Source organism: Hippopotamus amphibius, chromosome 8 (genome assembly GCF_030028045.1).
Source record: "Hippopotamus amphibius kiboko isolate mHipAmp2 chromosome 8, mHipAmp2.hap2, whole genome shotgun sequence".
NCBI classification, from domain to species: Eukaryota; Metazoa; Chordata; class Mammalia; order Artiodactyla; family Hippopotamidae; genus Hippopotamus; species Hippopotamus amphibius.
Window position 1 is genome coordinate 54122927 of NC_080193.1, and position 21757 is coordinate 54144683.

A 21757-nucleotide genomic window follows, 5' to 3' on the forward strand; every position below is an offset into this window, starting at 1 on the left:
TCCATTTCAAACCTCAGTCCTAGATGAAGGGACTAAGGCACATAGAGGTTAAAGTGACTCACATAGAACTATAATGGTTCACGGAATTGACCATAAGAGACAGATTTTTTTTTTTCTTATTGTAAAAAACAAACTGTGAGTCAAACATCAACAGACGTAGGGACATGGAGGAGGTGGTGGTAGAAAGGTGACTCAGAATCCAGAGTTACTCAGGTACTCATTTAATTAATGTATGTAATCATTCCTATCAGCAGGCACATGTGTCTTAATATCACTTCTTAAAGGAACAACTGCAAACTGTGTTCCCAAACAGTAGCCATCATTTACAAGTAGCCATTTAAATTTAAATTAACTAAAATGAACTAAAGTTTAAAATTCAGTTCCTCAGTTCCATCACTTTTCAAATACCCAATGGCAGGTACAGAACATTCCCATCATTGCAGAAAGTTCTGTTGGACAGCACTGCTACAAAACCTCCATGCTAGTGACGGCCGCACTTCCTTGCTGTTCTTCCCTGCAAAACTCCTTGAAAGAGTTGGCTCTACTTGTTATCTCCACTTCCGCACCTCCTTTCCCTCCTCAGTCCATGCCATGCAGGTTTTCACATCAACCACTTCACTGAACTCCCTCTTTACAGAGTCGTTAATGATCCGCATTTTGCCAGAGCCAGTAGTCAATGTCCTCACCTTGTCCATCCTCTCCGCTGCATTGGATGCTGCTGGTCACACTCTTCTTAAAACACTTTCCTCTCTGAGCTTCTGGAAGAGCACACTGTCTTGGTTCTCCTCCTACCTAAATGACACACATGGTGGTCTCCTTTACTCCCTTCTCTCCAACAAGACCTCTCATTGCGGGGTCCCTGGGGCTTGGTCCTCAGATCCCCCTGTCTTAGGTATCTGCACTCTCTCTACAGGTGATCTCAGCAGCCAGGAAGCAGAAAGCACAGCACACAGTTCCAGGCTTAACGCCCTCTGATGGCTTTCCATTGCAGAATAAAATCCAAGGTCCCTCCTATTGTGGCTTTCAAGTCCCTACGTGAGATAGTCCCTGCCTACCTCTCTCTCTGTTCTGTTGGTTTTCTTTCTGTCCATTTGCTAGGCTGTTTGCTCCTGGCTCGAAGCCATTGGATCAGACCGCTTTCTTCCAGATCTTTCATTGTTCCTTGTCATCATTTGGGTCTTAACTCAAGTATCACCTTCTCAGAAGGTTGATCCTTGACCACTCTGGATATTGCAGCTCTCTCGATCACACACTCGTATATATTGTCCTGTTCGATTTTATTCATGGCATTTACTGGTAATTGAATTTTTATCATTTATTTATGTATTATGGTCTGTTTTCTGCATATAAGCTCCTTGGGGGCAGGGGCTTTGCTTTTCTTGCTCGCCACTGTGTCCTCATTACCTTCCACAATGTTTGGTACATAGTAGGTGCTCAATTAAGTCTTCTTGACTTAAAATGTTTGCTGACTAACAACCTGGCCAGGAGTCAGAGTGGGGATGTTAAAACTATCAGGGACTCCCTTGAGAGTCAGTCAGGGGCAGAGGAAGAATCAGTTACAGTTAAGTGAAATGTATAGCTAGCAGTGGAGAGCTTTGTTGAATGAGCTCTTTACCCCTGGCCAGCTGGGCATGTTTCAAACCAATTTCCTTCATATTTTTGACTGTACCTGTACTGTAAGAATGTCAGTTTCCCTTAACCTTTTTGCTGATTTCCTCTCAAAGATGTTAACCTAACATTAACATGACTTTGGAAGAACAATACATGAATCTTGGTTTCCCTATCCATAAAGTGATTTTTGGTAGCGAATCCCTAAACTTTCTCTCACCATTATATTTCTAATTGTCTGATGTCATGAGAGAACCTCAGGTTATACTCTTTCTGAAAAGCAATTTAACAATAATTTATAAAAGGCTTTTAAAATAATTTCACTTTTAGAACTTTGTCCTTAACAAATAGTCAAAAATTTGAAGAGATTTATTCACAACTACGTTTATCTTAGATTCGTTAATAATAATTGAAAAGTCAGAAACAAATAAAAAACAGTCAGAAAAACTAAATAAATTCATGTACTTATATGTTTGAATATTATAATATTGGAATATATTTGAATATTGGAATAAAAATTCCAAGAACCATTGGAAATAAAGATTTCCCTCAAAATATAACGAGGAAAAAGTTTTACAATCCAGTGTTAAATTGTTTTTAAACTCAATCTATAAAATTCACATGTTCATGGGAAGAAAAGTTAGAGGAAATAAAAATGTTGCTTGTAACTACCTCTGGGTCATGAAACTAGTCTATTTTTAAAATATTTGTCATTATTTCCCAGGGAGTCTTCAGTGAATATATAATTCCTTTTGCAGCCAGTGAATTATACTTTTGGGGAGGAATAGATTCTAGAGCTACGAGTTTGGAGTCAGAAATCTTGGGCTTTAGTACCATTTAGCTCAACAAATAGTCACTGCATGCTTTTTACGAGTCAGGTGTGTACCATGAGCTGGGGATGAAACATGGGTAAGGCAGAGTCTGGCTGAGAGACAGACTGAAAACTGGAAATCTGCTGTGGAGGTCATCACAGGGTACCTGTGGGAGCTCAAGGAAGAAGGAAAGGGTGTTTGGGAGAAAGGGACAAGTGAGGCACAGCGTCCTGCAGGTATGGGGTCTTGGTTCTGGTCCCACTTACTTGTTTGCAACCTTGGACCAGTCATTTAACCTCTCAGCCTCTCAGTTCCCCATCTGTAAGATGGAAATAGCACTACCAGTTCTCTCTACTAAACAGGTTGTGATTTTTGCAGATCATATTGAGACTGAGTATAGAAATGCTTTCGGCACCTGAGAAGTGCTGTCAGAAGCTTAAGAAAATGACCTTGAGACAGCAGGAAGTAGAAGCCTTGATTTAGTGACTCACAGGGCAGCAAGGCCTAGGGCCTGCTGGATGACAATTCCCCTGTGTCTTGGGTGACCTTGCCACTTCTCCCTTCCTCTGACCCTAGCAGCTCTTTCGTGGAGTGATACTGCCCAAAAGAAGAGCAGAAAAAGCTGACTGGGGATAAAATGGGACTCTGTGGGGGAGTCTCAGCTTCCGTACTGTAGTGTCCCCTCCCTCCTTGTCCTGGCTTCAGTTCTGGGGGTAACCTTCTGAAATCATCATGTTTCGTGACCCAGAGGAAATTGAGGACCTGCGTCCCTATTATATTGAAATCAGCAAGCCCAGGGACTGTTTGGAATTAGACTGGGGAACTTGTGGGGCTGGTAGTGGTCATGTTCAGGCTGCAACTGTCTAAGCTGGATTCTTTTGTGTCCGTGGCATCTCGGACTGGTCCCTGGGTCATCACACATTTGAGGACGAAAGGGAAAGAATGAATCTCCTCCTTGGATGACCAGATCTCAAATCTGCTTACTCAGAAAGGCAGTGCCACCAGAGATGGGATTTGGTAGTTCCCTAAATAGTCAGGAAGTCTGCTTCTTCTGCTTTCCCTTCGGGGTGGTGCTAGCTCTTTCCTGGGAATCTTCACATGGAGGGGTCAGTCCATTCTCTCTCAGTTTCTGTCTCTCCCACTGATGTTTCTCCTTTTTATCTCCCCCTCCTCTTGCCCCCCTTTCATTTCCAGCAAATATTTATTAAGAATCTATTATGCATCTGGGGCAATGTGTTAGGCACTGTGGGGAAAACAAATTGAAAATGCCACCAAGAGTTTTAGAAAAATACTACGGACCAGCCAAGATGATCAGGTAAGACTTCACGGAAGAGGGGTCTTTTCTGTTGAGTTTTACAGTAGAGCTGGAATCTGCATATGCAGAAAGAAAGTGGAGGGCAGAGCCCAAATAAGGACTTGAAAGTGGGGACCGTGGTATGTGTCCCCAGCAGGGTGGAGGGTGAGGCGCTTGAGCCGACAGAGTCTGGCCAGTCTTTGTTTCCCCTGTCCCTTAGGGGATAGATAAAACCTCACTCGGCCACGAGAGTCCCATTTTATTGCATGAAACGTTCCCCTCCTCCGGTTCTGGAGGAGTCATCTCTGCATATCTGGGTTCTTCCAAAACGTTTAACTCGCTGGCTGAAGAATTTTGGCACAACAGGATAGCTATGGCAGCATTAAAACCTGCGGTTCAAAGAAGGTCTTTCAAGTTACAGCAAGTATTAACATCATCATTAGCAGCACCCATGTTTTCTACGAGTCTGCTCTGTGTGACACTAAATAAAACCATCTTATAATTGCAGCCTCAGACCTTAAAAAGCTTCCTTGTACACTTCTCTAAGCCAACAAGTGCCTTGAGAACAGGGACTGGGTCTCATTTATTTTTGTAACCCTAATAATATGGTACTTCATAAAAGTTGTTGGCCAACGAATGTGGACACATCAGGGCATGTATTCTGAAAAAATCTGGGAATAAGAATAAAGTGGTCGCAGCCCCATTTTTCCAGCAAGAAAAATTAGACACAGCACATGAAGCGCTTTGCTTAGCCTCTCTGCCAGAATTTGACAAGTTTTCTCTTCCATTTCGGCCTGTGGCGAGCTCTGCACGGCCTTGGCAGCGCGGGCCCTGTCGTGTCTACCACATGGCTGCCCCCCTGCAGTGCCAAAGGATGAGGCCATTTGCAGACAATCACCTCCTGTCTCTGGGCTTTGACATCTGGAAGGTGGACGACCAACAGGCCTTGGCCGGGCCTCCTGGCCCTCAAGCTCACCGCATGTTTGTTGGAAGCCGTTTTCTAGGAGAAAGCCACGGCGGTGAAGGTCACCTTCTGGACAAATAATTCCGGTCCAGGGGTACCAGATGCAATAGGGAGTCTGAAACAATGAACAAATGAGCAAACGCCTTTGTCTTAAAAGAAAATAAGATTTCAACAGAGCCGTGTCTGTCCTTTGCTCAGTAGGATTGGCCCTTTGTAGAGAAGTGGCCAAGGATGGCTTGGTTAGAATCCAATTTTAGTAATTAGTTCTATTCCCAATAAGGCATGTTAATAGGTCCCATGTTGAGCAGACAGAATCCCCTGTCTCAGGTGCCAAGTGCCAATTAATGAAACCGACATTCAGGTCCCACAGGTAAACAACCATTCTGTATCCATTCTCTTGGAGCTGTGGGCAGGCATTTTCCCCTGTAGCACAGGTCATAGATGGATAGACTGTAGGCTCCAAGAAGACAGGGGTCATGCCTGTGTGGTTTACCACTATATTCTCAGTTACCTGGCTTACTCTTAGCACCTGTATTGGATTGCCCATCCCCCCCGCCTCCAAATAAAAACCCCAATAATTCTTCCCTTCCCTCCACCCTTGCCTTTTGCAATATGACTTTGTAGTTTCTGGCTTTGAGACTTTGCTTTGGCCATACAATGTGGCGGAAGCTATATGGTGTCAGTTCTGGGCCTGGACTTCAAGAGGCCTTGCACACTTCTCTCCTTCTTGGACCCCATAGGACCTCCACATGGAGAAGCTTAGAATGGCTTATTAGAGAGTGAGAGAGACAGGGCTTGGTCACTCTTATCACTGCAACTGACAATACCCCCAAGTATAACTGCCAGCATGGCCAGTAGCTGGTCACAGATGTATGAGTGAGTCTAGCTGAGACCAGAAGAATTGTTTAGCTGGGCCAACCCAAAAGGTCACCCAAAGAAGTGTGAATTTAAAAAATGGCGATTGTTTTAAGTCACTAAGTTTGGGTGGTTTGTTATTCTGCAAAAGCTCATTGATTAAGCAATCAATGTATATTTTTGAGAGATGGGTGGATTATTGATTACATGTTATCCAATCTTAAATAGCTTACGCAGTCACCCTCTTTTATATTATTGTTTTACTTTCTTTCTAACACTTATCACAAGCAGAAATTATCTTGTTCGCTTTTTGATTTTTTCCTTTATTATCATGTGAGCTCCGTGAGGGTAAGAGGAGATCTTGCCTACCTTACTCACCTTTAAATTCCTGTGACCTAGAACAGTTCTTGGCACAAAGTGGGCTCTCTGTAAACATATACTGAATGAAAGATGAGGCACACAGTGGCTCTCAATAAATATTTGTTGAATAAAAGAATAAATGGATTTCCTTAATCTCACTTATAGTGAGGTTAGAAGAGCAAAGAGCTTGAGAAGTGGATATCACACGTATTGGCTGAGGTGTCCTTTGCTCTTTGTGTGTTTTCCTTGTAGGGGAGAAAAAAAGTTTTCCTTGACACTCTTAAGGTTCCTGATTGGGTCTGAAAATTAAGCTGCCAAAAACAGATTAAAAAGAGAAAAGCATATACGTTTATTGAACATAAGTTTTACGGGACATGGGAGGCTTCATAAGGAAATGAAGATCTGAAGAAATGGTTAAACCTGAGTGTTTTCATGCCAGGTTTGATGAAGAGTGGACAGTCATGTAGAAATGTGAAAGGACACAGAGTATAAAGTAAATGTAGTAAACTTGGGGAAAATTAGCAAGGCCTGTTTGTTCAGATTCTTCTTGGCGTCCCTTTGTCTTTGGAGGTAAGGATCCTCCTTTCTTCTGGATGTAGGAGGGCACTTCTCACAGGAGGGTTTTTATGACTTGTTTCAGGGGAGAAGGGGAAGGGGAAAAGGTCAAAGTGACCTTTCTGCTTCTGCTGTTTTCTCAGATTTCTTCAGCTTAAAATATTCAATATGCCACGGTGCCATATTTTGGGGTAGTGTGTGCCGAACCCCTTCATCCTCAATTCTTTGTAAATTAGCACTTACTGAAGTCTGGCAGTCGAAAATAAAGAACCTTCCTTTGGTGGAGATATTGTTATATTTCCTTTCCTCTTCTTCAGTTCTTAGGCCCCTATTTCCCTTCCCCAGTAATTTTTAATTATCTGTGTTTAAATAAGAAAGCCTTTGGTTTGCTTGGATTTTCTCCATTAAAAGCACCACCAGTGGGGAGTTGCTATTCAAAGGGTATAGAGTTTCAGTGAAGCAAAGTGAATAAGTTCTGGAGATCCACCATACAATGCTGTGCCTATAGTTAGTGATACTGTACTGTACACTTGAAAATTTTGTAAAGAGGGTAGATCTCATATTAAGTGTTCTTACCACAATTAAGAAAAAAAGAAATATAATATGGCTGCGATATACTGGGATTGACGAAGTTCAGAACATACGACCTCAAAATATGGCATCTTGGCATACTGAATATTTTTAGCTGAAAGAATTTGAGAAGTAGCACATGCAGGAAGAACTCTTTGACTTCTCCCTTTTCACCTGAAGCAGGGCATCAAACCCTCCTGTGAGAGGTGCACTGCCTATACCCAGAGGAAGGGAGCATCTTCATCCCTGAAGACAAGAGTACACTCAGAGGAAGCTCAACAAACAGGCCTTGCTAAGTTTCCCCCAGGTTACTACACTTGCCTCACACCCATTCACCCTATTCCATTTTTCTACTACCTTCCGCTCTTCATCAAACCTAGTATAAAAAATGTTCAAGTTGAACTGTTTCTTTGGGTCTTCATGTCCTTACCAAGGCCCCCATGTCATGTAAAACTTACATCAAATAAATTTGTATACTTTTCTCTTATTAATATGTCTTGTCAGTCCAATTTTCAGGGCCCCAGCCAGAGAACCTAGGAGGATAGTAGAAAAAAAAAAAAAATTCTCACCACCACAGAATGATATTAAAAAGAGAATATAGGGACAGTTTTTCTTATTCTAAAGATGGGTTCTTTGGAGATGATCAAAGTCTGATAGCAGAGACCACTCTCAAGGTGGTAACAAATACATCCTTAGCAATTAAAACATGAAAACCGTTAAAAAAAAGAAAAGGAGCAGCAGCCGTACCACCACCATCTCTGGCGCTGTCATCAACACTAGCAACAAAAACAAAGCTCTGTTTCTGAGATTTCCTTTCTCTTCCCTCCCCTGCTCTTACCTCAGATATTTATCTTGGCCTCTTGGTATTTACCTCGAACATTTCCTTTATTTACTTGTATTTGTTTTCTACTTTAGATCTAAATGGACAGAGAAATTACACAGAAGATAATAGAGACAAGATTTGCACTTTAAAATCAGAATTATATTTATTCACTTTTGTTAATCAATAATAAGACCAAAAAAAAAAAAACAACCCTCTGTTATAATGTGATGTACACAAATGAAGTCTTTCTCTTATTTCTCACCAGCTATTATTAGTGAGCTAATGTTTAGGTTTTGTGAGGAACAAAGTGTACAATTGATATTTTATTTTACAACTTCATTATGAAAAAAATATAGCACAATCAATGAGCAGATTTGGACTTGGGCTGGATCTTATTGTAAAATGGCCAAACACCTGATAGGGTTCCTTTTGCCTTTAGGGTCAGGGACTCCAGCATCTAAGCATCAGTTGGAATGAAGAGATGAAGCTCAATTTTCACAGAAAGCTTTTGAATCTGCCATCTTACACCTCTAAGTTTGAAAAAAAATAGGAGTCTGTCAGCGGATTACTTGCTAGTGTAGTGCAGGGGAGGAAAAGTTTTCCTTGATCCTCTCAGGGTCCCTGGGTGGATCTGAAAATTAAACTGACAAAGACAGATTAACAGGAGAAAAGTGTACAGATTTATTTAAGTTTTACATGACGCGGGAGCCTTCGTGAAGAAATGACCACCCAAAGCAATAATTAAACCTGAGTATTTTTATGTTAAATCTGATGAAGAATGGACAGTTGTGGAGGAACATGATAGGTCAAACAGTATGAGGTAAGCACAGCAAACTGGGGGAAACTTAGCAAGGCCTGATTGTTCGGATTCTTCATGATGTCCATTTGTCTTTGGAGACAAGGATGCTGCTTTCTTCTGGGTACAGGAGGGCACCTCTCCCAGGAGGGTTTTGTGACCTGTTCCAGGGGAGAATGGGAGGTGGAGATCAGAGTGATCTTCCTGCTTCTGATGATTTTTAAAAGCCCTTCCACTTAGGTAAGGTGTCCCTCTTATGAGGTTCATGACTCAAACTGCAAAGCTCACTGAGGGATAAGAAATCATTTTTACTGGATGAGTTTTCTGGATATGTTTGAATGTATATGCTGAGCACATATTTTAAAACATTAATATCAAACTTGGAATGTTACACACACACACACACACACACACACACGTCCTTCCACTTAAAATATTTCATATGCCAACATGCTATATTTTGGGGTAGTGTGGGCTGAATCCCATCATTAGACATTTCAGACACTTCTGGCATTGTCTCAGATTATAATCATTTTTACTTTAGGAGGATGGAAAAGAAGCAGGGTGGGGTCAGGGGTCAGGAAGGGGGTAGCGGGGTGGAGAAACTTCCTTTTCACTGCTAGGATTAGCGGTGGCGGATAACTGCCGTCATGGCTTCTTTTCAATCCCGGCTCTGACCATGAGCCACGCAAGTCATATGTGACATAAGATACGTGGCTGGCAGAGTGCCCACGGCTCAGGAAACCTTGTATGGAGGGACTCAACTGGGTCAGTTAAATCTCTCAATTTTTAGGAGTCTCCCTTGGAAATTAATGGCTTGGGTTTGCTAGGCTCTTTCTTTTCATTTCTCTTTTCCACGTGGGGCTAAGCACATCAAGATTCTTTTCCTTAGTGTGTTTCTGAGCCGTTTATTTGGCTTTCAAATTAGCCCATTAGGGCACTGACTTCAGGGGGTGAGTGAAAAGAAAGGAATTCAGAGGAAGGCCCACCTGCACCTCTTCCTGTCACTGACATCTTCAGAATGGATTTATAAAGCACTGACCTGTGCCTAATCTCCCCTAGTGTCTAAATTTGTTGCTGAGAAATCTCAGACCTTAATGGATATCCAAGGGTTTCAGATTGATTTGCAGATGAGCCTTAATGGTAATTCAAATGTTTGAAGACAGTGTTGCACAAATTCTTCTCATGCTTTTATGCAATTACTACCTGTTATTATGGGTTTGTAAATTGGGTGCATTAGACTGACACTTGCCGAGCAAATTTTTGTAAAGATCTCATTCCAGAAAGCCATTGTGGGTGGGATTTTTAAGGTAACTCTTTTGCTCTGACAGCACACCCAGCCCCTGCTTCCCATCTGCCTGTATCAGCACCCTGACCCTTGCTTGCAAGTAGCCAGGACATCAGGTCCTGGAAAGCCCAAGGACAGGGATCAAAATGTGGATGACAGGAGCTCAGCAGGAGGATATTAACACTAATTAGAATACTTTTTCCTGACCACAGATAATGATGGCTTTCTTTGTTCAGCATCCTGAGTAAATCCCCTAACTACAGATTTCCATACTCTGAACCAATCTGAGCATCTGGATGCAACTGCTGTTATGGCCGAATTAGCCATTCCAATTAGAGAAAGTAGGGAGTCGCCTCTGTGTTTCGATTCCCCGATCATCTGCGATGACTGGATTTAAGGGGGGTTTATGAAGCCATTCCTAGAAGGAAGAAGCATTAACTATGACATGACCTATTAAGCATGTGCACAAGTTATGAGCTCGGGAAGGGTAGAACACATAAGTATTTTGCAATGACACATTTTTTTCCCCTCGCTGTGCTGGCTCTGTGCTGAATTAATTCCACTTTTATCTTGCTTTTAAATAAAAATTTATGGATGGCAGCTGAGGTCCTTCTTAGGGTCTTTATGATTTGGGATTAAGATCCTCAAGTGCCTGGGTGGCTCATTAGCATGTGTACTTTAGCCACTTGTATGGAGTCAGTAGAGGAAAAGAAATGCAGGAGAAAGATGGGGGAAGAACAAAGAAAAAATGAGCAGCCATTTTCAGATCATAACCGTATTAAATATATGATATATCTGTTAAGTATATTTTTTTTTCTGGAACAATTAAAAGCCTTCTTTTAAAGGCTAAAGATCTCATGCTACCCCCAAGAATAGCAGAATAAGCATCTTGGCCAAAATTTATATTCATTTTGAAAATAAGGGTTTAAACATCCAATTTAAATTCTAAACTTTGAATTTTAAAACTTTTAAAGAAAACACTTAAACATACAAATACCATTCTACCACATGAAGATCCATTCCAGTTTGTTGGATTTGTGCTTGTTGGACAGGGCTGAGTGGATGTGAAGATCAATGTGTGACTTGGAGCCTTAAACCAAACCCCACTTCTCAGATGCTTCCATGCCAGATGGTCTCCTTTCCACCCTCACCAGTGATGAGGTACCAGAGCGGGTGCATCCCAGGAAGGCCTTTCCTCAGTAGGCTCTCTTCCATGGCTGTCACCTGCTGGAGCATCACCACAGGGAATTAATCATGTAGAGGCGTATGGTGCAGATCTCGAGGAGTTTTTATAACTCAACTCCTTTTACAAGAGTTTCAGCTGGCCTACCCCTGACCTTTGGGGGTCTGAGCAAAATGTAAATGGAGGTTTCAAGCAGCCCTTTTCTTTCACTCCTAGCTCCATCCTGCACCTCAAGCGTTTCTTCTCCCTTGTAGATAGAGACACCCAGCTGGCATATCCAAGTTCCACCGCCTGCCCCCCAAAAAGCTGTCCCTTGGGCCTAAGAATGTGCATATTGGTGATATCTTCTGCCCTCAGGAGGATAACCCAGAGAAGAGGCCCTCGCAGCCCTGGCAGTGGGCCTAGGACTACTGGGACAGGGACTTACCAGGTCCTGGGTGCTGAGAGCACCTGAGGCACAGATTCTGCTGGGTATTTCCTTTTGTCCCCATGGACTCCTTGCCAGTGAGGCCCTCTTCAGGGCAGGGAGTTCGAGGAGCCCAGGTTAGGGTGACGCTGGACTTCAGAGTTACCACTCTGTTCGCCTCTTGCCTATTTTCTGTGAACTGCACAGCTGAGTCAGCGTAAAATGGCACCACACAGCTTTTGAGTAGCTTCTTAAAGTGTTCATAAAGATTTCCCTGAAAGGATTCCCTGACCCTTCCTTGGCACCTTTCCTATGTTTAATAATTTTTCTCTCATCTCTGAGCTGCACCTACCCTGCCGTGGCCCTCCCACATTACTGAAGACAAACACCAAGGTGGCTAAACGCCGGTTAAGAACATCTCTGTTGCACCACAAACATTTATAAGTCATCATATAGGTGATTGACACATCACGGTAAGATTCATACAGGGCTATTTGAATTAGAAAAGAACTGAATACCTCCAAATGTTAAATGTATGTATTTACTCAATATATCAATAGTTTACACTAAATTTATTACAACTTATACCATGTGAAGGGAAGGGTTGTAGTGAGGCAGGTAAAAGTCAGCTTCTGCAGGGGAGCTTGTTGTTTTCATGAACTGAATCAGTCAAGATGGGGCTTTCTTTTATGCCTGTACGTATGCTTCAATATTCCTTGGAAAACTGGCGCATAACTGGAAATCAGGAAGGGAGAAATTGATGCAGTCTCCAGCTTCTGTATCTACAGAGTCCCCAAGGGCAAGACGTCATCTTGCTCATAATCACAGGGCCTGACAGTTAACAGGTGTTTAATAGATGCTTTGTGGGGAGCTAAGAAAGGAACAGAAGCAAAGGGATGATTGGTGAAAAGTGCAATTAGTGAGGCACAGTGTTTCAGTGATGCTCATTGATGAGGATGGTGATTGACTATTAACTTTGATTCTGTTTTAAATACAGAGAAAACGTTTTCATGTTTCTTTGACTTTAGATTTTTCATGTGTAGGTTGTAGCTTTGAATCATATAATTCCAAAGTTCCTTCTGCATCTAAAATGCTAAGACTCTATCCCCAATTATTGTGCCCAGAAAGTATTATATTTGTTCCTTAGTCAATAACTACTGGGTACCCATTAGCTTGTGTACTCAGCTAACCCTATTAGCTTGTTTGTGTTATGGAATAAATGTAATGTGGTCCCCACCCTTAAGAGTCAGAAAAAATAGCATGTAACATGTAATGAGAAAACAGTTTACTGTTCAACTAGTGTGGGCTGTAAGAGTCAAAGATGGCTTCCTGAATGGGAAGAATTCACGAATTCTTCGTGAAGAGTGAGGATAACTTTGGGAACTAAAGAATGGGGAGAAATATCAATTCAGGTTGAAGGAAGAATATGATCAAAGGTGGGAACCAGCTGATATGTTTGGGGACTCTCAGAATATGGACATGATTTTAGAATGGGAAGTAGAAATATGTTTGAATGGTTAGGCTAAAAAACAGATTCTAACTACTCTGAAGGAAAGCAGAAAGTAGAAAAGGCAGCAGAGACACATTATAAGTGTCTGTATCTTCATTCTACTAAGCCTCTCATTGGCATGTTACACAATGGGCCGTCCTTCTGGATATGCTCTCTGCTCTTAGCTCCCAGAAGACCATGCGTTTTTTGGCCTTCCTCCTGCCTCACTGGCCTTCCCAGTCTCTTTCACAAGCCCATCCTTTTTTATCCAACCTCTAAGTGTTAGAGGTCCCCAGGGTTCAGTCCCTGGTCCTTTCCTCTAGCTACTCTACTTGCTTTAATCTAGATTCATAACTTTAAGTACTTTAAGTACCATCTGCATGGAGATAACTCTCAAATATATATCTCTGGCTTCATACTACCCTTTGAGCTCCTCAGAACCATATTCCCATCTACTTACGTGACATCTCCACGTAGGTGTCCTACGGGAAGCTCCCACTTACACATTTTTCATTCCTACTTAATATTAATCACCCCTCAGTGTGGCTAAGACTTTTTTTTCCACCCAAAACCTTTATACTCTTCTTCCTTGAATAAAAGAACTTTCCAATTTTTGCTTGGCATATAGCTGTCCAGCCAAAGGCTACATTTCATAGCCTCCATTTCAGTTAGGTGGGGTTGTGTGGCTAGCTCTGGCCAATGAGAGGTCAATGAGAGGTCACATCACAGCAGTGATGTGGGCCACTTCCAGCTGGTGGCCCCAAATTGTGCTGGCTGGGAAGCTATAGTGAGGGCTGAGGCTGGAACAGCTAACTTAGATCCAAAGATAGGAACCTTGCATTTAGGCTGGCAAAGCTGTCCTAGCAGCCTTGGACTCTCTACCTATGGCTTGTTGTGTGAGAGAGAAATGGTTCCATATTCTGTGGGCCATTGTGCTTTGGGGCCATTCTGTATAGCAGCTTCGCGTGTACTCTTAACTCATCCACCTAGTCTTCCTCATCTCAGTAAATGGTATCTTTATCCACCTAACTTCTCAAGCCAGAAATCTGTTGATACTCCATCCTTCTTCTTCAGTTTCGATTTATCAGTGTCTTGTTGGTTGAACCTTAAACATATATCTCAAATTCGTCTACAACCTAAATTCATGTACAGCCACTGCAGTACCTCTTAACTGATTATCTCATTTTGGTTTTGACCCCATACACCCCTCTCCTGACGCAGTCAGAGGCAGCTTTAAGAACTTATATGCTTCATGTCATGTTCCTGTTTGAAACCCCTCAGTGCTGTCTCATTATATTAAGATAAAGTCTTAAACCCTGAACTTGACCCTCTATGATTAGGTTTCTGCTTTCTTCCCTGACCGCATCCTGTGTCACTTTCTCCTCACTCACCAGTCTTCAGCCACAGTAGCCATCTTTCCATTTCAGTTCCTTAAACACCCCAAGCTCTCTCCCATTCCGGGCCTCTTGATCACGTGTTGTCTCTGCTAGGAAAGTTCTTTCCTTCATTCTTTGTCAGATTGGTGCCTAGCCATCCTGCAGGCATCAGCTTAACCCCCTCTTCCCCAGCTCTCCAATTGTTCTTCATAACAACCTATTCTTTTCATGTATAGTACATCACAATTTATGATTGTACATTAAGTGGCAGCTCTGTTTGTTCCCTGGTAGACTCGAAGCTCCGTGGTGACAGGGGCCATGTTGGGGTTGTTCACCTCCATACACGCAGTATTATCATGATGACTTTCACACAGTAGTTGCTCAATAAATCTAGTATTTCCTCAAATGAAATCAGTAGGAGAGGAATCTGATGAGAGCAGAGATTAAGGAAAATTTATCTGGAAGAAATATGTAAAGGGGATCTAGTTGGAGAGAGACTAGATGTATTTGTTTCCTAGGGCTGCTGTAACCAATTACCACAAACTGGGGCCCTTAAAACAACAGAAATTCACTCCTTCACAGTTATGGATGTCGGAAGGCTGAAACCAAGGGGTCAGCAGGGTCAGATGTCTGGGAGAGGATCCCTCCTTGGCTTTTCTAGATGCTGGTGGTCGCTAGCAACCCTTGGAGTTCCTTGGCTTGTGGCAGCATCACCGCAGTCTCACCTCTGTTGTCCCATGGCCCTCTCCCTGTGTGCCTCTTCTTTCTCTACGTCTCTTCTCTTCTTAGAAGGACAGCAGTCCACCACATTGGCTTTATGACATACCCTATCCAATATAACCTCCTCTTAACTGATTACATCTACAAAGACTCTGTTTCCAAATAAGGTCACGTTCTGAAGTTCCAGGTGAACATAAGTATTTTGTGGGGGATGCTATTCAACCAGCTTGCAGTATTCTGGGCAGGAGGTGAAAAAGGCCTGAACTATGTTGCAGTAAGAATCAAGAGGAAAGGATAAGACCAAGTGACATTTAAGAAATGACAGACCATAGAATTTTAGGGCTGGAAGAGACCTTAGAGGCATTCAAAGCCTCTAATTAAAAAAAAATTGCCTTTCAAATTAAGCTTCTTATAACCTTCAAATAAGGGGCCTCAGAGGTGGCTAGAAAGTGAGGGGGCATAGGGAAGTTTTTCCTGGTCTACCACCCCTTGTTTAATTCGAACAATTATAGTCTTAAGTTTTACATGCTGGGTGTCCACATGAGATTTTGTTTGAAAGTTGGTTTTATTATAAGTTTTGTCCAACTCTCTCATTTTGCTGATCAGGAAATTGCAGCCAATCAAAGAACAAGACAGTGATTTAGAAGCAAATTGCATAGTGTGGACTGTTGGATTTAAGAGTGTCGGGAGAAGGCAACCAGAGTAGTACAGGAAACTTTCATGAAAGAGGAAAAGTTTAAACGTAGTGACCACACTTCTGAAATACAATGACAAAACCAAGTTCAATTGTCTTTGTTGCTATAAACCACAGTTCTTCTGGACAGAGACCCCTGTGTGGCCCTGTCCTTGGAGGGGGAACAAAGGACATGTTGGAAGGAGCCAGGAGATCTGGGTGTAATTCTCTCTTTCCCAGGTGACTGGGCAACAGACTGGACACAGGGACAAAGGAGAGGGAAGTGCCACTGGTAGCATTTCGGTTTCACAAGTAAAAGACAGGAGACATGGTAGCGTGGCAGGTGGGAGAAAGTGGATTGGATGCAGATCTAGTTTATAATGGACACCTTTCTGTTTTGGCTATATTGGGTTTGAGGTGACAGTGGAAAACTAAAACTTTGGTGAGTAAACCTGGAAGAAATAAGTCATGTTATGTGTCTGCTTTGAGGCCCACATGATTTTTTCATGTTAATGATGGACAGGGTAGTCTCTCCTCTTTCACAGTGTGCTCCCCAGTGTACCCAATTTGAAATGCACATTGTGGAGGTTAAAGAAATGGTGACAGTGACTGGGACCCTCATCTCTCACCTGGACCACATACTTTCTGATTAAGTTGTCTTCCCAAATCTACCCAGGCCCATTCTAATTTTTTCTTCCTACACTGCAGACAGAGTTATCATTTCAAAACATAAATCTGATCATGTTACCCAGTCTTGCATTAAAATACTTTCCACTGCTCTTAGGCAGAGATCAAAGTGATGTGCCTTATGAGATTTGGGTAGGTCTAACCCTGCCTTGAGTCCCTAGCCTCATCTAGTATGACTTCTCCCCCTGCCCCAGGGCCTTTGCACATGTCCTTCATGCTGTCATTTCCTGTACCCCTTACTCTCTCCAAACACACATTCATCCTTCAGATGCCAGCACAGTCAACACTTCTTAAGGATTTTTTCCCTGCCTAAGACTAAGGCAGTTTAGGTCTGATTTCTTGGTTTCTGGCAGAGCACTAAGCCCAGTTCATAAATATGCATTGGTTGCCGTGGTTACTTGTTTAATGTTTAGTTCTGTCACTCCACGTTCCATATAAGTAGGGACTATGTATGTTTTGGCTGTATTCAGCACCTAGCACAGTACCTGGAATGAATGAACGAATGAATGAAAGTTATAACTCCAAATATTTGGTTCCAAATCCTAATGTTGTATTCAAAAATATACCTTTTATTCCCCCTAAACTGCTTTTGCCTACAGTGCCATATCACACTGTAACAAAAATTTTAAATTTAAAATTTTCTATTATATAAATATTTGGCAGTTTAAAGTTATATCAGGTGTTAAAAATTCATTTCCTTAAAGACCTAGATTTTGGCTGTTAAAGCACTTGCTGAGACACATTCCTACGTTTTAAAAGTAAAGAAATTTTTTGTATGGAATTTAAAAAAAACCTCTCTAGAAAAGCATGTCCCTATTTTACCCTTTGAAGGCTGCAACAGTCAGGAAGGTGCCATTCAGAACTCCTTTCAAGAAAAAACTAGCCTTGATTCCACTTTGCTGACAGTCTCCGGCTGTGGGCGCCTTCAGCACCCAGCACCCAGCACCCCCCCACCCCCCAACCAGCTTTCTAGAAAAGGCCTCCCAGGCAGCCGCCAGCCAATGATGAGCACCGTTGGAGTACCAGGGCCTGGCCGTTTCTGCCCCATGCAGGACTTCTCTGAAAGGTACCCCTTTTCTCTGGAGCTCCCCATTGGGTTGGCTAACACTTTGTTGGATCTACACTGTGGTCTGAGATTCTCTAATCCTGCTTTCTCCCCAGGATCACAGTCTAAAAGCTTTCTCTTCCAAATCCGCTTCCTTTCTCTTTGCTCTTTCATGGGTTATATGCTCCAATAAACCTCTATCTGCTTCTCAAAAGTCCAAGCAATGTAGAGGGCTTCCAGTAATGTAAGGATATGCAATTAAAATGTTAGGATTTTATTTATTTCGATTTTTCAATGTTCCTTTCCCAGTTCATTCTCTCTGAAGATTTTTAGTAGCTCAATTTATAAGGCCTATTTCTGAAATGAAAAATAATTCTAGAAGGAGAATAATTCCTCTGTTACGAGTCTGTAAGGTCCATGAGACCTGAGACTTTGTTACTGTTGTATCCCAGCACTTGACACATAGGAGGTGCTCAATGAATATTTGTTGAATGATTGGATGTATATTCAATTTTTTTTTTTTTTTTTTGGTTTGTATTGAATAGAAGAGACAAGGTTAGGTAGAGGGTGTATAAGTTTGGTAAAGCTGCCATAACAAAGCACTACAGACTGAGTGGCTTAAACAATAGAAATTTCTTTTCTTATAATTCTGGAGTTGTAAAGTGTGAAATCAAGGTGTCAGCAGGGTTGATTGATTTCTTCTTTAGTCTCTTCTTGGCTTGTAGATGGCCATCTTCTCCCTGTGTGTTTACATGGTCTTCCCTCTGTGCGTACCTATGTACTAATTTTCTCTTCTTATAAGGACACCAGTCCTGTTGAATTAGGACCCACCCTAGAGACTTGATTTTAAGTTACTTATCTCTTTAAAGAACTTATCTCCAAATATAGTCACACTTTGAGGTACTGGGAGTTAGGGCTTCAACATATGAATTTTTCAGGGGCACAATTTAGCCCGTTAACGGAGGCCCATAAAGCAACTCTTTGGTTTTGAGTGTTTTAACTTGTCTTGGACACTAATGGAAATAAAAATAAAATATGATAAAATAATATGAAAAATAGAAATTATATGAAACATGGCAAAGAATTAATACCCTTTCTCAAATGCCTAATTGATAGCCAAAGAGTTATATAAGTGTATCTAAAAAAACAGACAATGATGTTTAAGACCAAAAGGCCTTGGTAATTACTGAGTGGACTTGTTCAACCCAGTAAATCATATATCTTAAAAAGGAAATAAGTTATAACTCATAAATGACCATATGCTTGAAACTACCAATGGAGATTTCTTTATTATGTGGATTTAAAATCCAAATCAGACCAGATAATATCTTTATCATTAAAACATATATTGCTTTTTTTTAAAGCTCTTTATTGGAATATAATTGCTTTACACACTTGTACCAGCTTTTGAGGTACACCAAAGTGAATCAGCTGTATTTATACATATATCCCCATATCCCCTCCCTTCCATGACTCCCTCTTGCTCTCCCTGTCCTGGCCCTCTAAGGCATCACCCATCATTGAGCTGATCTCCCTTTGCTATACAGCAACTTCCTACTAGCTCTCTATTTTACAGTTGGTAGTGTATATATGTCTATGCTATTCTCTCACTTCGTCCCAGCTTCCCCTTCGCTCCCGGCACCCCCAACCCTGTGTCCTTCAGTCCATTCTCTGCATCTGCATCTCCACTCTTTCCCTGTCATGGGTTCATCAGTACCATTTCTTCAGATTCCGTATATATGAGTTAGCATATGGTATTTGTTTTTCTCTTTCTGGCTTACTTCGCTCTGTATGACAGTCTCTAGGTTTATCCACCTCATTACATATAGCTCCATTTCATTCCTTTTTATGGCTGAGTAATATTCCATTGTATATATGTTCCACATCTTCTTTATCCATTCATCTGTTGATGGGTATTTAGGTTGCTTCCATGTCCTGGCTATTGTAAATAGTGCTGCAATAAACATTATGGTACACGTTTCTTTTTGGATTATGGTTTTCTCAGGGTATATGCCCAGTAGTGGGATTGCTGGGTCATATGGTAGTTCTATTTTTAGTTTTTTTAAGGAACCTCCATACTGTTTTCCATAGTGGCTGTACCAATTTACATTCCCACCAACAGTGCAGGAGGGTTCCCTTTTCTCCACACCCTCTCCAGCATTTATTTTTTCTAGATTTTTTTGAAGGTGGCCATTCTGACCAGTGTGAGGTGATACCTCATTGTGGCTTTGACTTGCATTTCTCTGATGATGAGTGATGTTGAGCATCTTTTCATGTGTTTGTTGGCCATCTGTATGTCTTCTTTGGAGAAATGTCTATTTAGGTCTTCCGCCCATTTGTGGATTGGGTTATTTGCTTTTTTGGTATTAAGCTGCATGAGCTGCTTGTATATTTTGGAGATTAATCCTTTGTCCGTTGCTTCGTTGGCAAGTATTTTCTCCCATTCTGAGGGCTGTCTTCTTGTCTTGTTTATGGTTTCTTTCGCTGTGCAAAAGCTTTTAAGTTTCATTAGGTCCCATTTGTTTATTCTTGATTTTACTTCCATTATTCTAGGAGGTGGGTCCAAAAGGATCTTGCTTTGATGTATGTCATAGAGTGTTCTGCCTATGTTTTCCTCGAGGAGTTTTATAGTGTCTGGCCTTACATGTAGGTCTTTAATCCATTTTAGTTTATTTTTGTGTATGGTGTTAGGAAGTGTTCGAATTTCATTCTTTTACATGTTGCTGTCCAACTTTCCCAGCACCACTTACTGAAGAGGCTGTCTTTTTTCCATTGTATATTCTTGCTTCCTTTGTCAAAGATAAGGTGCCCATATGTGCTTGGGTTTACCTCTGCGTTCTCTATTCTGTTCCATTGATCTTCCTTTCTATTGTTGTGCCAGTACCATACTGTCTTGATCACTGTGGGCTTGTAGTATAGTTTGAAGTCAGGAAACCTAATTCCACCAACTCCATCTTTCCTTCTCAAGATTGCTTTGGCTATTTGGGGTCTTTTGTGTTTCCACACAAATTGTAAGATATCTTGTTCTAGTTCTGTGAAAAATGCCATTGGTAATTTGATAGGGATTGCGTTGAATCTGTAAATTGCTTTGGGTAAGATAGTCATTTTCACAATGTTAATTCTTCCAATCCAAGAACATAGTATATCTCTCCATCTGTTTGTATCATCTTTGATTTCTTTCATCAGTGTCTTATAGTTTTCTGCATACAGGCCTTTTGCCTCCTTAGGCAGTTTTATTCCTAGGTATTTTATTCTTTTTATTGCAATGGTAAATTGGAGAGTTTCCTTAATTTCTTTTTCTGCTCCTTCATTGTTAGTGTATAGGAATGCAAGAGATTTCTGCGCATTAATTTTGTATCCTGATACTTTATTAAATTCATCAGTTAGTGCTAGCAGTTTTCTGGTAGAGTCTTTTGGGTTTTCTATGTATGATATCATGTCATCTGCAAAGAGTGACAATTTTACTTCTTCTTTTCCAATTTGGATTCTTTTTCTTTCATTTTCTTCTCTGATTGCTGTGGCTAAAACTTCCAAAACTATGTTGAATAATAATGGTGAGAGTGGATACCCTTGTCTTGTTCCTGTTTTTAGAGGGAATGCTTTCAGTTTTTCCCCATTTAGAACGATGTTGGCTTTTGGTTTCTCATATATGGCTTTTATTATGTTGAGGTAATTTCCTTCTATGCCCATTTTCTGGAGAGCTTTCTTCATAAATGGATGTTGAATTTTGTCAAAAGCTTTTTCTGCATCTGTTGAGATTATCACATGGTTTTTATCCTTCAATTTGTTGATATGATGTATCACATTGATAGATTTGCATGTATTGAAGAATCCTTGCATCCAAGGGATAAACCCCACTTGATCATGGTGCATGAGTTTTTTAATGTGCTGTTGGATTCTGTTAGCTAGTATTTTGAGGATTTTTGCATCTATATTCATCAGTGATATTGTCCTGTAATGTTCTTTTTTTGTGACATCTTTGCCTGGTTTTGGTATCAGGGTGATGGTGGTCTCGTAGAATGAGTTTGGGAGTGTTCCTCCTTCTGCTATATTTTGGAAAGGTTGCAAAGGATAGGTGTTAGCTCTTCTCTAAATGTTTGATAGAAAACGCCTGTGAATCCATCTGGCCCTGGGCTTTTGTTTGTTGGGACATTTTTAATCACAGTCTCAATTTCAGTGCTTGTGATTGCTCTGTTCATATTTTCTATTTCTTCCTGGTTCAGTCTCGGAAGATTGTATTTTTCTAAGAATAT